The 12,549-nt window shown below is 39.4% G+C and overlaps 1 protein-coding gene across 16 annotated transcripts in view; it reads right to left on the bottom strand.

The window, feature by feature from the left end:
* The window catches only part of Fer (fer (fms/fps related) protein kinase), a 284,447-nt gene that overhangs the window by 251,936 nt on the left and 19,962 nt on the right, over window positions 1–12,549 (bottom strand). The gene's annotated exons all lie outside the window — the stretch shown is intronic.

The raw sequence follows: 12,549 nt of genomic DNA, 5'->3' as shown, positions 1-12,549 counted from the left end.
ATTATTCCAACCTCAATTTTATGATAAAACTATCCTATTTTTATTATACAGAATTGACACTAAGGCTGGGTGAACAGCTGCAGACTTACTCATCTCTGCCTGTGACTCTAGGTTACTTGTATTATTGAATGACTATAACATACATTTCTCGTGAACTCATGAACAGCCTTCACTTTAATACTATTGGTAACATCTAGCTTCTGGATATCAAGCGGGCTCCTACTATGTCTTGCCAGGTCACCAAATACCGGCTTAATCAAGGAAGGAAGAGAGAGAAAGAACAGTAAATAGATAAAAAAAAAAAAAAATGGTAAGTACTAAGAATAATTGCAGAAATGACATCATGAGGTGCTTGCACCAAAGAAGCAACCTTGGGACCTCTCTGAACTCATACTGGGGCCCACAAGAGACCATAGCCTCATGCTCTGAAACATGGTACCCCAGGCAAGTTTTTCTCCCTTGTCATCAAGGGTCCCAGGCATCTCAAGTTTAAAGTGGGGTGTCTCCAACGTATATTGACATTACAAAAAATCCAAAAGTATTAATTTGTTTAAAAGTAAACATGTTGGGGCTAGAAGAACTAGCCCAAACACCTGGGAGCTCCCAGAGACTGAGCCACCAACCAGGCCAAGGCCCCCAACACAAATACACCAGAGGACAGCCTGGTCTGACCTCAGTGGGAGAAGACACGTCTAATCCTCAAGAGACTTAGGTCCCAGGGAGTGGGGAGGCCTGGTTGGAAGGGGCACCCTCTTGGAGACAGTGGGGAGGAAAAATGGGATGATGTCTTCTCCCAAAGGTCAGGAAGAACCTGAGGATGTGCACTGCACTGATGTTCTACTAGAGGCTCTAGACATTGGACTGGTAGAGTAAAATAAAAGACATTTGGGATAGGGGGCTTGTGAGATGGCGCTTAGAATGTACAATGCTCTTCCTAAAGACCCAAGTTCATTTCTTAGTGAGGTATGGCACACGACAGCCTGTACTCCAGCTCCAGGGCATCTGACACCTCTGACTCCTCAGATACCTGTGTTCACATGTACATACCCACACATGCACATATAACTAAAACTAAAACTAATCAGACCAGACAAGGAAGAAGTGAAATGATTTCCATTTGCAGAGGATACCACTTCACAAACAGAGACCCAAATGAAGGCTTGAGCAAGTGTTAGAATTGAGTGTTATATTACCAAGTACTACAGACAAGGAGCAGATGTCCTCCATGGGCTCCTATGTTAAAAACCTGCTCCCCAGCTAATGATGCTACTTGGAAAACTCTAGATGATGGAGCCTAGGTAGGCAAAGTAGGTCATTGGAATGTGCTTTTAAAGATAATAGCTTATTCCTGGTTCTTTATCTCTGATTCCTGGTTTCCAAGGTGAGCAGCTTCTACAAAACACTCCTACTATGATATACTTATTCTCTTACCATGAGCTTAGAAACAGAGCCAAAGGACAATGGAAGGAACTCATTGAAAGCATGAGCCAAAATAAATGCTTCTCTCCTTAAGTGGCTTTGTTCACATATTCAGTCACACCAGCACGGCGTTAACATACATACCACAATCAGTGTTAAAAAGTCAGCTAAATGTCTACATACCAGAAAAATCAAACCAAAAATTGTTAAAAAATCAATTCCATTTACAGAAACATGAATAAAAGAATAAGACACTCGGGAAGAAATCTTTCTTAAAACCAAACATGTGTTCTTCAAACTAAAAAGCCAAAATTATAAATAAGCTCCTCAAAGACTCAGGTTCAAAGGTAGAAGAATTAATGTGTTAATAAGGCAAGATCCTCCCATTTGATCTATACATTTGACATTATCTGTATTGAAAACACCTTGTACATCGAAGAAATTAAGACACAAAAGACCACATATTGTATAATTCTATTCACATGACATGTCTAAAAATAGTCCAACTAGAGCTACAGGACAGATGTGTGGTTTTCTAGGGCTAATGAATTTGGAGAGAAATGGGGAATGATCTCTGAGAAGGATTAGATTTTCTTCTGTGGTGATGGAAGTATTCTGAAACTGGTCGTGATGGCAGCACAACTCTGAGAGTGGATGAAACAACTAAACTGCACAATTCCATCAGGTGAATCCTTTAGTATGTGAATGTTACATTAGCTATGGCTTGATACCTCCCTCAAGGCTGCATGTGCTGGGATTTAACCCCCTGGGAGAGGTAACAAGAGTGGGGAAAGTTATTCCCACTGTGGTACTTACCAGAAAGATCTCTGGGAGATGATCAGGATGAAGTAAGTTGTTAGCAGGGAGCCTCATCATTGAATCCTGGTAGCTTTATAAGAAGCAGACAACCCTGAAAGTCTTCTCTGCCTGACTGCTTGTCTTTCTGTATATGTCTCTGTCTCTCTGTGTCTCTCCATCTCTATCTCTCTGTCTGTGTGTTTGTCTCTGTGTGTGTCTGTGTGAGGATGTTTCTCTGTCTCTGTCACACACACACACACACACACACACACACACACACATACTGAAAGAGAGATACCCATGCCACCCATAGATGTGGCTCATTGACCTTGAACCTTTAGACCCTGAGCCCAAATATCCCTGCCTTGTTTATAAATTCAGTCTGTGTTATAATGTTCTTGGTAACAGAAAACAGACTAGAACACAAACAATAACTCAAAATAGTTATTTAAAAATCACTGAGACATAACTTATGATCACCTATACACCAGCTATTATAAACTTCCCCAAGACATTCTTCTTATTTACTGTAAATCCTGAAAACTATTGCAAAATTTATTTTGCCCTTTGGTTTCCTGGGCTTTCCAGCAGTAAACCTTTCAACTCAGGCAAAAGAACTGCAAGGGGCCTTTGTTTCCAGTTCTGGATCATCCACACTAGAAGGCAGGTGTTTTGTTGTGGTGGCAGTGGCTCTTTGTTTGCTCATTTTTGTGGTGCTGGAAATTGAGGGCCAAGCTCACACATACTAGGCAAGTCCTCTTGAGCACTGAGCCAGGCCATCCCATCGATGCAGTTAATGACACTGACATCATCTATGATAGACAAATGCAAAAAGTTTCTCTCCCTAACTTCAGTTGCTTCATCTAAACAAATGTCAAGTTATTATTCTCCAAGAAGAGAATAAACTACAATTGTTCCTCAACTGAAAGATGTTCAATTGTGTGAACTATAAAGTAATTGGGAAAAATATTTTGAGTTATAAGAAACTCCTTTCTAAAATTTCCAAAGCAACAACCAAGACTGAGCCCCCTTTAGCTAAGTCAGTGACTACAGGGGACCAGCTGATTCACCTATTGTTAACCACGATGACTCCAGGCTTCCAGGTCCAGACGGCAATTTTAAAACTATGACTTTGGGGCTCTAGCTCAATGGTAGAACATTTTCTAATATGTAAAAGCTCAATTCCATGGAGAAAAGACTATCATTTGTAGGGCTCAAAAACTAGCCATGTGTTGTTGTTATTGTTGTTGTTGTTGTTGTTGTTGCCGATGGTTTTGCTCTTTACCTGCAGCTGTGAAAACATTCCTTCTCAGTCTATGTCTAACCAAAGAATAAGGAATATTTTTGAAGAAAGAACTGCTAGAAAAATTTTTAATTTTACTTAAGAAAAAAAAAACTACTAAATGTATTTTAGTCCTGATGTGGCATAAACACCATCTCTGCTTCTCAATGAATCTTGATAAGCATTTTTATATTTTACTACTGCTATCAGAAGCTTCAAAAAATGTGTAGAGCACAGGGAAAGAAAATGGGAAAAATAATCTGGCAGAATCTGGGAAATGTTCCAGCCTGTCCTAAGAGGCTGATTTATGTTTATTGGTATGCTAGGTCAGAATATATACATACCTCTCTTTGGGAAAAAGGGGAATAATGATGTTTTTTAAAGTAAAACTCCATAGTCAATTAACTGAATCCAACTTTTAGGTTGTCTGACCTGACTTACACTTAAGAAATGATCAGATCAACACAAAGTATAAATACCACTCATGACAAATTGGATATATGTAAGAACAGAGTTTTCAGTAACAAGCAAAGAACAAAAAACTAGATAACTGTGCTATTCCGTGGGCAGTGATTGAGTAGATTGCAACCCAGCCTGCGCTTCACCTTTCTACCCAGAATAAGCAAGTCAAGCAGGCGGGATCTGCTAGAGAGACCCAATTATAGTAAGCAATCCAGTCAAGGATGTGGTAGTACATTTTTATGACAATCTCTCTTCCATTCTAAGAGGCTAGAATTATTGCCTCACAGCCCACTTCATAATGCACATGGTGATCAAACTTAGCCTGATATCCCAGTGTATATGCAGCCTATTTGTTTAACCTGCCTTTATGAAAATAATATAACCTTACTTGTGTTGGATTTCCCATGTAATCAGCTTTCAAATCCTGAGCTAATGCACAGCTTTAACCTTAAACTATGTATTCTTCCATGCCCCTGACCTACAGCAATGCATGTGGACAGGTGTGTTATCGCAAGCATTTACTGAGAACAGCCCATAGGTGGAAAGCAACCTTCTATAACAAATATCCATCATAAATGTTAGAAGCACCATAACCACGTGCTCACAATGATGTTTGTTATCTGACTCAGTTGGGGTCAGTGACTTAATCCCGTGTAACACTCTGTTAAGGATTTCTTTCAAGTGTCCAGTTGCTCCGCCATGTGACGATTTCTGTGTTGTTCAGTAAATACAAAACAAAGCTCTTTGTCAGGAACAGGTCAGATACAAAGATCAAATACAAACTACAGACAGATGGAAGACACATGGAGAGATGTGGAGGATCCAAACTTGGGCTTACTCTGGCGTCAAGTTAATGTCAGGAGAATTACCGAGCTGTCTCTCCTGAATGTGATGGTGACACATTTGGTGGCTCTGCAGCTATCTCTACTGTTTCTGCCTGATACACAAGACCTCTTTGTACTCACAGGTCTCAGGAACTCCTTCCTCATTCAGAACAGGAGGAGAGAACAGGCAGGAGGGCTCCGGGTTTTACACAAAGTACAAAAGTCTAAGACACCACATGTCTTCCCCATTCCACAGACAGCAGGAGAGCAGGATGTGGTAAGAAAGCCAGCACATTCCCCCACTATGATAGAGATGCATGACTTGACCTAAGAAAGAACATCTTAGCTTCAGGTAGCACAACTAAGAACCCCTGGGAGCGCGGGCTATCGATAAATGAAGAAAATCAAACCGCAGTGGAGAAAATGAAACTGTCCTTGGAACAGACACCCATAAAAGCAGACTAGCTCCGCATGCTAGAAAACTAAACAAGATAGCTACCTATGGAGAGAGTGAAGTGTTCCCCAAGTCCAACATAACACATAAATTAAAAAGGGTACAATCAGAAGTTGCCTGTCACCAAGAAAATGTAATTTTTCCTAATTTTAATGTAAAGATAATGAATACTAATACAAAGATGAATCAGGTGCCAGCACAACAAGGTAAGAGTTTTAACGCAGCCATAGTAAAAACACTTCAGCAATGAGATATAAACTCTCAAAATCAACAGTAAAATACAAAATATAACCAAGGAAGACAAGCTACAAGAATAATCAGAGAGAAATTATAAAGGAAGAAACACAAATTGTTCTGTTGTGCTCCACATTACAGTGGCGACAACAGAAGTCACTATCAGTGAGTTTACAGAGTCCACCCAGCCAGACAACAGAAAACAGGAAAGAAATACTCGGAGACCTGTGGGAGACTCACACAAAGCATGCTCTACTCTCCTCTGAGGGCAAGGGGAAAGAAAGGGAATAAGAGAAAACTGGAAAAATACAGACAAGCCTGCTTACACAATACACACACTCACACACCACACATGTACACTCAATATTGACACTTATGCCACACACACACACATTCACACACACCACACACCACTACACATACACACACAACACAAACTCTCTTATACACACACAGCACATATATACACCCACACAACACACAACACACACATATATACCACACACTCTACAGCAACAAAAACCAAGACCACATGGCATTGTTCAGGGGCCAATAATAATGGTCCAGAATGCAACACTTCAAAATGGACTCACCAAGCACAAGAGACTTCTAACAAAGGTCTAAAGGGAAAAGCATTGGCCTTCAGCTCTACCTAAGACCTTATCAAAAGCAACTAAAGAGAATCATGGACTTAAGTGACTAAACATGAACACATTTACTGATAAATTCCAGATTAAAAGAAAAAAATGGACCAAATCCTCAGGATCTAAAGGTAGGGGACACTTAGTTATGAGAGCAAATCCACAATTCAGAAGAGAAAATGGGCTGTTTAAAAGGGAAGGGGGCAGGGGGAGGGGAGAGGGGACTTTCGGAGGGGAAACTAGGAAAGAGGATAACATTTGAAATGTAAATAAAGAAAATATCTAATTTTTTAAAAAAAAAGGAAAATCTTTTATTCTCAGAAACAGAAAGCCTGAGTGAGCAGAAGAAAATACTGCTTTTGAAGGAGAAAAAACAAAAACAAAAACAAAAAAACAAAAACAAACAAACAAAAAAAAATAACATGTGGAAGTCAATGACCCACCCGATAAAGAAAAAGGCATATTAAGAAAATAAAAACCTCTTCTTATGCATTTTTACTTCTCACTAGACTGTGGAGACAGGGTTTTAAAAAAAGGTCAAATCATACCAAGTCAGAAATCCAACAAGAAGTAAGGCTATACAATGAGACTCCTGAAGGCTCAGTGTGGACAGATGGGAGTTCAAACCCAGACAAAGGATACATGAAGTCTCTCTATACTTCTTATGACTTAAAAGCAGTGTGTGTGTGTGTATAAAATATAGTCTGTTTATTGTACATATCCTACATATACATACATATACATACATACAGTAACAGTGGAAAATGCCATGAATTTGAAGGAAAGCAGGGAAGAGTATATGAGAGGATTTGGAGGAAGAGATGCTGTAATTACACTATACTCTCAAAAGTAAAAATAAAAGAGTAACTTATAATTATGTCAGTAAAAATTTCAATTTTTCAAAATGGCCAGCCCTTGACCTTAGGTATGGTTGTGTACCAGAACTCAAGATAGAATTAGTATCAGGCCTGGGCTATGTAGTAAGATTTTGAAAACAAATCAAAAAACTCTCAAACTATACAATTTTGGTTGAGAGAGGTCACAAAATCATCCTTATTCTAGAAGTAATAAAAGGTATGGAAAATGACATTAAATTATCAACTACAGCCAAAAGGTACATGGGTGAGGTGTATCCAGTGCTGATTTGTAATACAAATTCTAGACAAGCAGGTATACACTCTCTTCTGTACCAGTCACCTCCATCACTTAGAAAAGTGACTCAGATACAGTAGATAAGAGAAAGCTACAAAGTGAATTAACTGGGTGAAGCTACACAGTATTGCGCAATCATCTCCAATGCCCAGGGATCTATACTTTATCTTACCTTTCTCAACATTGTAGCCAAATGCCTGACAAAAGGGAGCTAAGGCAGGAAGGTTTGCTTTGGCTCATGTTCCAGAAGAGCACCTAGTCCATCTTGGAAAGGCAAGGCAGTAAGAGCAGCTTGGAATGTGATGCCACCCAAGAAGCCGAGAAGCAGGAACAGTAGCACATGCTCTGGTGGCTCCTTCTCTTCCTACCTCAGTTCAGGACCTCATCCCAGGTAGTAATGCTGCTCATGTCCATGGTAGGTCTTTCCTAATTGAAATCTCATTGGAAACGCCCTCAGAAGCATACCCAGAAGGGGTTCTTTTAGGTGAGTCTAAATGCAGTTAAGATTACAAGAAAGACTATCCACCACACAGGAATAATTGCCATTAACTTATTAGTACTTAGTATTTGGTATTAATTTTACAACCATATCTTACAGGTTAAAATTCAAAGTTCTTTGCCTGTAATCAATACAACTTCCATCTCCCATAACTGTCAAATGTGACACAGCCTAGAGTCACATAAAAAGGGAGTCTCAAGTGAGGAACTGCCCAGGTCGGATTTGCCTGTGGGTCTATCTTGTGGACGAATTTCTTGGTTGTTAATTGCTCAGCCCACTATGGGCAGTACCACTTCCTAGGCAGGTATAAGAGAACTAGCTAAGCATGAACCAGGAAACAATGTTTCTCCATTGTTTCTGCTAGAGTTCTTGCCCTGACTTCTCTCAATGATAGAGGGCCACCTGAAGGCTGATAAGTCTTTTCCCTCCTACAAGTTGCTTCTGGCCTTGATGTTTATCACAGCAACAGGAGGAAACTAGAACTTTAGGGTTCCTAAAACCTCCCCTGATCTTTCCCACGTCTATGCCCTCCCTGAATCTAAAGTTTCTATTCACATCCCCCCTGGAAAATCATCAACAACCTAGTCTGGAAGCTGAATTCTCAACCAGTTCTCAAACAGTTCCTCTCTTCAGATCTGGAATTCTGTGTGCAGCTATCTTTTTATGTTTGGTTGGTTGGTTGGTTGGTTTTTGTTTGTTTCGAGACAGGGTTTCTCTGTAGATCCCTGGCTGTCCTGGAACTCACTCTGTAGACCAGGCTGGCCTCTAACTCAGAAATCCAACTGCCTCTGCCTCGCAAGTGCTGGGATTAAAGGTGTGCGCCACCACTGCCCAGCTCATTACAGTACATTTCCATTAGACTTTGTGCTATCTGAAACAAGAATATCATAGGCTTTTCATTTGTATACCACTGGGACTTAGGTTATTACAAGGATAGAAATCTCTATAATTTAGGGGCTAGAGCCCTAGCTCAGAAGTTAAGAGCATGCCCACTTTCATAGAGGACCTCAGTTAAATTCCTAGAACTCAACAAGTGGCTTACAATCACACGTAAGTCCAGTTCCAGGGGACCAGACATCTCTGCCCTTCACAGACATCTACACCTAAGTAATCATATAAATACATACATAAATTTATATAATTTAGTGGATATCAATTACTAACCAGGCTGTAACAGGATAATATATAAAAGTACATATATTCTGTTGCCAACATAATCATTAAAAAAAAAAAAAATCCAGATCTCCCATAGCCTAGACTGACCTTAAGCCTATGGGCAGCTGAGAATGACCTTGAACATCTGCCCTTCCTGCCTCTGCTAAGAACTAACTCTGTTATCTATCACAAGCAAAACACAGGCTCAATTAATGCAATGCAGGGGTCAAACCCAGGCTTTATGCATGGTAGGTAAGCATGCCTCCAACTGAGCTGTATCCCCACCCCAACAGTATCTCTTTTTAAAAAGCAAATTTTTAAAAAGTGAAACTAATATAAATCCTACTAAAATGCTAGGTATTTAGATTTATTTAACCTATTTATTTGATTCTATCTTATTTAGTGATCTTCAGTTTGGGACTTTGTTTTCCCATAAACATGATTAAGTATTCTTTAAAGAATCATAAAACTGTAGTTTTCGAAAATTAGAAGTTAAATTCTATTAGGCTATATCCATATATACAAATTTCATAAACAGAATTAAAGATGTTAAATAGCAAAATATAAAATAGATGACTATTTTCTTTGCAGAATGAGCAGATTCCTGTGGTATATCTTACGAGCATACAGATATATAGAAGTATCTATTCTAAACTGTACCCTGCTCCTCAGTTTTTGGCTCTGTAACTGTCAGCTTTTGCATTCTGCAAATGCAAAGACGGAAATATTGGTTCTTCTGGCATTATAGAATACACTGGAATAATCCTAGCACTTGGAGTTGCAGGCAAGAGAATAAGAAGTTCCTCAGCTACACTGCAAGTTTGAGAGCAACCTGGGATGCATAAGATAACTGTCTCCAAGGAAGAAGGGGAACATAAGGAGGGAGAAGAGGGTAGGGGATTAAGAAAGAATGAAATAAATGAATACTGTACTTTCATGTATGTATGCATGTATGTATGCATTTATTTACTTCTTTATTTACTCATTCATTCATTTGAGACAGGGCCTCATTAGGTAGTTCTGGTTGTCCTAGAACTCACTATATAGGTCAGGTTGGCCTTGAATTCAAAGATCTTGCCTCTGACTCCCAAGTGTGTGCCAGGGGCTGGAGAGATGGCTCAGCAGTTAAGAGCACTCTCTGTTCTTCCAAAGGCCCTAAATTGTCTTTGAAGACAGCAACAATGTACTCACATTAAATCAAGAAATAAAGAAATCTTAAGAGAGAGAACATGTAATGTAAAAGTATGTACCACTATACTTGATGAATATTGGATTTTTGACAGCATAGAGTTAATCTGCACTGAGGCTTCTCTCTCAAATTAGAAACACGGATTTTTAAAACAGACATTTTATTGGGGAAATGTTTTGTTTCCTTTACCTAGAATTCTTACAGAGATTCAATCAAGTTCACCATTGGAGTCTGGCAACTACACTAATAAAACCATGTAATCAAACTATTGGCAAGTGAAATGGCTCAGGGTAACATCCTCTGACTTTACATGCATACCATAAAAGTACATAGATTTACATACGACATACAAGGTTAAGAAAATCAGAAAACTTCCACTCTGCCTCTGATGAACTATTGGTACCACTTGAATTCATATAATCATTAACTAGTAAGATTTATATCCAAACCACTTTACAACTCGTGATATATAACATTCTTAGAAAGCAGATCATACTCAAAAGAGACATTAAGTAAGTTTGTCTTTTCAAACTATAACCCTTAAGTGAAAAACCTGATCATCAACATCAAAGAAACAAACAACAAGACAGGGAACGAGTTAACACAAAAGAACTAAGAGCCATAAGAACCAAATGGAATGCATGAAAGCTGACTGAATCCTAGATAAAACACCAAAGAAACGTTTCCAAGAATAATCAGTGAGGCCTGAATACAGATTGCCACATACAGACTGCTCTGGTCTGGACATACACTTCCCTCAAAATTTCCTACACTGGCCCCATATGCAGAGGCTAGACCACTGGGAGAAGTTGTGTAAATCTCTGTCTTCTGGATATGACATAGCCATGGCACTGACGAACTCACAGCAGCTACAATTACCTACATAAGACCTGTACAAGGTAAGGCCAGTCTACAACCCATCACAGAAAGCAAAGGGACTTGTGAGGCCGTTAAGGGTTCCGGGAGAGAGAGTATCATTTTCTTGAATAGAAATCCACTGTGAGGTTGCCAAAACTCCAGAAGATAAATCCTAACACACGCAAGCAATGCTATGTAAACTCAGCAGGCACAGAAGCAAACATCAAAGTGAGAGGGGACTTACTGGGGAAAAGGGATCAGGCAGGGGTGAGAGGAATATGAGAGAGAGCATGAAAAAATGACCAGTACACAAAATGCATGTAAGAAATTGTCGATACATTTTAATACATTTTAAAATGTATTATAAATAACTATTATAAATAAATGTATTTGTAACAATAAATTTTTGAGAGGGGGGCTGGAGTGTTGACTCAGCGGCTAAGAGCACTTGTTCTTGCAAAGGACCAAGGTTTGATTCCCAGCATCCACACTGAGGCTCTCCACTTCCTTAGGTACCAGGCATACATGTAGGGAGCAGATATATATGCAGACAAAGCACTCAAACACACAAAATAAAATAAATCTAAAAAATAAAAAATAAAATAAAAAAACAAGAGAAAGTATGAGATTTTAATCATTTTGTATGAAAACACAATTAAATTTGTTTGGCAAATGCATAATGAAAGTGTGGTACATATATACTATAGAATACTATTCAGCCAAAAAGAATAATGAAGACATGAACTTTCTACAAGAGAAGATCATACTGAGTGAGGCAACCCAGGTCCAGAAAGACAGATGTCACATTTCCCTCCCATCTAAGGCTTCTAGCTCACATTTTCAGCTATGAGTATACATCCTGAAATAACTGCAGAGAACAGTAAAGTCAAAAGGGAGCATTGCTGGACTAGGGTTGGGTAGCAATAGAGAAGGGAGGAGTAATATACAAAGTAATCTATTGGTGAAAACAGGAATATAAGTAGGGAGATAAAACAAAAGCAGGAGAGGACAGTACAATACCAGTAAGGGTATTCACAGTCCTAAGGAAGCATTCTATTAGCGATCCACCTAACTAAAACCTGTAATATACCTAAGTTTGTGTATGAGTGTACATATATAGTTCAAATGAAATTTTGACATCTGGGCTGACAAAGCTCCCTCCAAAAGCCAAAGACCATCTAACAGATACCTCACAACAGGCATGAGAAGTCCTTTTTAGAGTTGTTGGTCAGGATTCATTGAGACTCCCAAAACATTGCAGGCTATTGCTATTGTCCCCGGTTGCCCCAGAGAAGTAGAAGGCAAGTCCCCATTGCTGAAGACACTGTGCTTCAAACAAGGAGCCCACAATGGAACTGGCCTGGAACTGACCTGAAAGCCTTCTCATGAAGGTCTAGTTTTCATGGTACCAGAAGGCACCAGACATGCTTCCAAGGAGGAAAAGAACCAACCATTCTACCCAGCTCCCATGTCTATGAACCACAACTACAAGCAGTATGGCATACTAACTCTAGGAGTGAGTAGTGTTTCACATACCTTGGCAATAACCAACAGCTCTCCATCCTGAGCACCTGGCTAACTC

This window comes from Mus musculus, chromosome 17, assembly GCF_000001635.26.
Source record: "Mus musculus strain C57BL/6J chromosome 17, GRCm38.p6 C57BL/6J".
NCBI lineage: Eukaryota > Metazoa > Chordata > Mammalia > Rodentia > Muridae > Mus > Mus musculus.
Note: the sequence above shows the minus strand (reverse complement) of the source record. Positions and strands in the feature narration are given on the sequence as shown.